The sequence below is a fragment of the Halyomorpha halys genome, unplaced genomic scaffold (assembly GCF_000696795.3).
Source record: "Halyomorpha halys isolate HHAL.00 unplaced genomic scaffold, Hhal_1.1 Scaffold623.1, whole genome shotgun sequence".
NCBI lineage: Eukaryota > Metazoa > Arthropoda > Insecta > Hemiptera > Pentatomidae > Halyomorpha > Halyomorpha halys.
The window spans coordinates 106,623-112,622 of record NW_027107123.1 but is presented as its reverse complement, the minus strand read 5'-3'; the positions used below and the strand labels follow the sequence as shown (position 1 = coordinate 112,622).

The 6,000-nt window shown below is 26.2% G+C and overlaps 1 protein-coding gene across 5 annotated transcripts in view; it reads right to left on the bottom strand.

The window, feature by feature from the left end:
• The window catches only part of LOC106684817 (micronuclear linker histone polyprotein), a 170,889-nt gene that overhangs the window by 153,495 nt on the left and 11,394 nt on the right, over window positions 1-6,000 (bottom strand). The window contains exon 1 of one of the 5 annotated variants that reach the window (XM_024360456.2): window positions 2,163-2,220. The exons of 2 other annotated variants lie outside the window; for them this stretch is intronic. The gene's annotated coding sequence lies outside the window, so the exon portion shown is untranslated. Of the gene's footprint in view, window positions 1-2,118; window positions 2,221-6,000 lie in introns of those variants that run through there. 2 more of the 5 variants (XM_024360455.2, XM_024360457.2) reach the window with 2 other exon arrangements.

Genomic DNA, 6,000 nt, shown 5'->3' with positions numbered 1-6,000 from the left:
TATATAAATAAAGAAATATAAAACAATTGTTTTGCCATTTTTTTATATTTATCTTAATAATTTTGAATTTACATAAATTTTGATGAACATGAACTAATTATGTTTTTTTTTTATTTTGATATTTATAAATTTATATCTATAAAGGGACGGCTTTTTAAACATTATTACAAAAGACAAATCATTCAACATATTTATAGATAAAATTAATAAATATACATTGCAGTTAAAATCCAAATTTTCTGTGTTCTTGTTTCATATAATTTTATAAAATATAAATTTATAGAATAAAAAAATGTTTTATTAAGAGAGTCTCAGTTGAGATTTATTAGATGAAATTAAAAAGACATAGGTGACAATTAAGTGTTTTATGGATTGAGTACGATACTAACTGAAAATTTATTGACGTATTATTACAGAAAATTTAAGATGCGTACAAAATATTTGTTTATACTTAGTTTTTTCTCTTAGTAAAGTTAAAGAGATAATAGGATTAACTTTTTTTTTTTTTTATACTAATCTAAAATATACTACATATAGTTAGTTAATGTGGTATTTTATTAATTAATATAAACTATTGATATCTAAAACCACATTTCGGAGAGAAATCACTTCTGAAAAAAGTAATTTCTAATAAACATAAAATAATCAAAATGCTTTTAGAAACCAAAATTGCTATAATAGATAACATATTTTTTTATAGTAGGTCTACAAAGTATATATGTAACACTAAGATATATCTATGTAAGTATGTATCATAAGTATATACATATTCAAAATTGCAAATTGTTTAATCATTATCTTTTATATTTATTTAGTATGTAACTATAAAAAACAGTTAATGATTCAGGATTTTTTTTTCTTCAAGAATATGTATTAAATCAATCTCATATACTTATACAATTTTTTTTTTTAAATTACTTTGTATTAAGAATATATTTTATTTACTAATAGTATACTAACAAAATTCACTTATAAAAAAAATGTGCTAATGATATCAATAGTTAAGAACGATAAAAACGTGTGTAGTTTTTCTTTTCTTTTTTTAAGAGAAAGTGTCCATTTTTTAAAATTAGCCTACTCATAAAAATTTCATTTTTCGATATGTACAAAAGATATTTAATTTTTTAATCATTTTTTTTTTGGCATATATATAGTGCATACGTGCTAAAATCAATTACAGTTAATATTACACGATTCAAAGTTATTTTTTACGTAGAAGAAAAATTAATAAATCAATAACGTGTAAGTACAATACGTTATATTAGTTTTTATTAATTATATAATTAGCACCCACGATAATAACAAGTGAATAGTTTTCATAGTTTTAGTGGAAATTAATAAATTTTATGGTTCGTACAAAAATTTCATAAGATGGGGAGAATATATCTATATATATTGAAGAATATATAATTTAGGTTGAATAATCTACATATGTTACTAAATTAATAACATACTCATATTTTTTTTATTAATTTTTATAAAGTATATATGTAAAGTTTATTTTACAAAATAAAATCACTAATAATAAAAACAAAATTATGTATCTTTATGATATGTGCAGGTATTACACATGATAAAAACAATTGTATATACACTATTTCTCGTTCTTATGTTTGTAAAGCTTGCAGTTTTTGTAACACAAAATCATAATTTAATTTGGAGTATGTAAGTGTTTTTTTCGTTATATAAATTTGTGGTTTATAGACAACAATCCATATATGTCATTATACCATTATGTCCATGTTTATGTCCATATATCCATCTAGATGTCAATATATTTTTTCAATTAAACTTAATTTATTTTTTAAAGTTCGCTTTAAAGTTCGCGCAGGATACATATTAATCCATGAGTGTCTCTCGCAGTAATACAAATCCTGTAGTTTATTTATTATTATATTGAAATAAGAATGATTTATAGAAGACTATATGTAATCGATTAGGTATAAAGACAATATGTTTGAGTTAACATCGATATATACAATAACTGAGATTAATTTTTTTTTCAGTTAGATAACATGCATTATTCTATATTTTAATGACTAATACATCTATAAAATGTATAATGAAGATAATAATATACGAATATTAATATGTAATGACAGTAATAAAATTACGAACTAACTAAAAATGAATTGTAGACAGACGATAGAACTAGCTACTACCTCCTAAACTTGCTGACGGTCGTGGGGCTACTGAGCTTCTTCGCGCAGCGCAGGTCAATACAACCCCTCCACATCTTCGCCATCTACTGGGCTACATTTTAGTATCCATAAATTAATATATATATATATATATATAATAATTTTTAATGACCTCATTGTCATCAATAATCAAAGTTTAAAAGAGAAAAATAGATTAACTTTTGCCAGATGCATAACCATCTGGATCAAATATTATTAACAAATTATTAGCGGGAATATAACAATAAATTAATTTTTTTCATATTATTCGATAAGCCTTACAAATTTAAAAAAATTTTATTCTAATTTTATATTTTTAAGATAAATAATAAAAGTGACTTAAAACAGAGCAATTAAGTTTGGGTTCATATTGCAAGATAGTGATTTAAATTAAATCTTAATTACAAAAAGAAAATATGAAAATTAATAATTGCTAGAATAGATAAGTGTGAGAATAAAAATTAAGATCACAGAATAAATCAATATCACTATACACTCCTCAATAGCGAACACCCAATAAAATAAAACATCTGTGGATATCTACGGCTTATCTACTAAATTATGGCGCCCATTTACTATTAATTTATAAAGTTATCCTCGAAATTAGAAATACTATCCATGAATATTCAAATTTGTGTCCCATAAAACAATAATCAAGACAAAATGTCTCCAGAACGAAGCACTAATTTTTTCCCCTTTAATTTGAAGAAAATCATACTATTTTTTTTTTTCGATTTAATTTCATTTTTGTTTTCTGTTTGTATCAATCTCTCATAAACTGACACCTCTGTATAAATGGTGAATCCGCGAGCAACAGATATATGAAGGGATATAATTATAGTTATGGTAAAAACATACAAAAATAAAACTATAGTTTAATTACAATATGTAAGATGAATTTCAAAGAAAAGACTTCTCGCCCATCATTATGTGATAACAATAATTTGTCACAGAAACTGAGAGTGAAACCATTCTATCGATTTTTTAAATTTTAATAATTGATAGAAATAAAGTTTTTATAATTTTTTTTCATTTGTTTTTAGAGATTACTTAATAAAAATTGCACTAAAACGAATATGAAGAACTGATAGATTTAAAATAAAAAATAAAAAGATTGCTGGATAAATTAAAAAAAAAAATTGAGATTTTAACTTTTATGAAGTATCTAAATTAATTTGATATTGAATGAAGGAAAAATTTACATGTTTTCATGATGATGTATTTGTATTACCGATGTGTTAAATGCTAGGTGTTAATTTTTTTTTTTAATTCTAAAAAGTCTTAAGTGTCTCAATTATCATTAATAAATGAATAAAGGCATGAATGACTTCAATTTCAAGTCAATAACCTAGTCACAGGTTCCCCTATTCAAGCATTTTTAGAACAGGGAGGAAAAATACAAAATTACATTTGCAAGTATACCTAACTTTAAAATTCAAAATCAGATGAAAAAAATGTAATCAGATGCTGTAAATTAAATATTATATCGGAGAAATAATTTTTTCATAGTTGTGACCAAAACCTTAAGAAAATATCAGAAGCTAACAAAATAATCGATGTAATCAAAATGTTACTATAAAGAACGATCAGTAATATTGATAATGCTAAGTCTCACATCCGAATGGAAATATTTGAATAAATTAATTAATTAAAAAATAAACTAATCTTTGATAGTGAAATCTGGGAATGAGAAAATAAGGTCTTAATTTACAGACTTTTTAATTTTAAATAATTTTTGTTACCAACTACCTTTAATTTAAAAAAAAAATTGATTACATACAATTGTTTAAAAGTATATAAATAGTTATATGTACGTTAAAAAAATTATATATATTAAAAATTATTGGAGTGGGTAGCTCAGTGGTAAGGCACTGTGGTAGATAATTATTTTCCGTTCCACTGTAGCCATTAATCTACCCTGGTGAGTCGGGAGCATTGCGAGGTCCAACCAGCCTCATTAGTTGGGTAATAATCTGGCGGTCCAGAGTAATTCTGACCAAATTCCCTCCTTGCACAACAGTTGGTCGAGTACCAGTACTTTCTTACAAAGTATTGCATCTCTGATCCTTTATGGGTTTTAGTAAAACAGATTTAATTTTTAAAAATTAAAAAAAAATTCCAATTGATCCTTATTTACATGAGATTTTTTTTTTTTTTAAGTTGCCTGCTCACCACTTCTCCCCTGCCCCCCCACGCTTTTTGTCCCGTATTTCTTGTTAAAGAAGACGGCAACCTCAGCTTGTATTCTTAATTTGTGCGCCCGACGTTGCTCTGTTCACTCATTGAATACCAGATGGCAGCCTACTTGTATAGCCCTTACCATAGAACTGCTTTCCATACCAAATCATTCATTCTCGTTACCTCTTCGTGGAATTCCATTGCTGTTCCTACCCGCAATTCCTCCTCTATAGCGCCCTTTAAACACTACTCCTTCCACCCACTTAATTATGAATCTACTGCACCAATGTAAACTATATTCATTAGCGCATTTGCATGAATTTAAATTCTTTTTTTTTATTGTTAAAGGTATACAACTTTAAAATAAAATAAAACATACAAATAATCTGAATGACCCAGGTTTTTCGAAAAGATAATTTTTGAAGTTCATTTTGGGTGTGTAAGTACTGCGGGAGGTCAGAACGAAGAACAATTTATAAGTTCTGTTTTCGACAACATTTTCAAACAGTTGGGGCCGTACATCTGCTATAACAAAAGAATGTTGTATTATTAGTCGTCCAGTTTGTAGTTTGTCGGTGCAAACTAGCGATTTCACATGTCCCTACAATAAATAAACCATCGTGAAAGCCATTTAATCGCATATCGAATGTTTTGCACATTACATTGTTAGTGTTAGGCACATTCAACAAATGCTTATTCAATTATTGCACAAGCTAGATTGAAAGCTCATAAATCAAGATATTTCCACAAAATTTTCTAAAAAGTGTATGAAAACACCTCCAGTTGTTATGAACAATGGCGAATCGACTCATTTGGACTCCTCAATATGAACCATTAGAGCAACAACTTCCTCGATGTCAATTTTACGACTTTGTGGATGCGTATTATCAAACAGTATGAAGGATCCATGATGTAACCAATAACAGGTTCAGATGGCCAATTTTGTCGATCGTGAAACGAACGAAAATAGTATTTTTGACGAACTGCAGTTAGATTTTCGACATAAATTTGTACCATTTGTAAGCATTATTCTTGCGTAAGTCTATTCATGGTATAATGGCAAAACGTACTGACAACAAATCAACTGTCAGCTTTTAGATTTCAGTGGAAACAGAGTTACAAATTTAAAAACCTAACTTCTTAAAAAAAAAAACTCTTTATATATTTAATTTATTTATTAGTTAGTTAAAGATGGAAGGCTTATGTACAACTTAAATATAAGTTGAGCAGTTAATATTTTAGCACATTTTTTTACAAATCCTTTATTGAGATAATAATACAATCTGCCACACTCAAGGGAAGGAGTATTATAGCATATATTCAATCACACTATTTATACAAGATAACAAAAATAAAATAAATTAAGAAAAATAAATAAATAGAGCAAAACATAAAGTAATAAAATAATAATGGAAATATTAATTTAAAATAAAATGAAATTTTAAGTATATAAATAATAGTAAAATAAAAAAAACTAAAGATGTTTAGAAAATTAAAGTAAATCAATCATATCAAATCAAAAGAAATCATCTGTAACACAATACCCATACATACCTACACTATACCTATACACACCTATATACAATACTTTCATTTACCCCGGGGATCCCCGAACCAATCTCCACCACCCCACATGTGAATG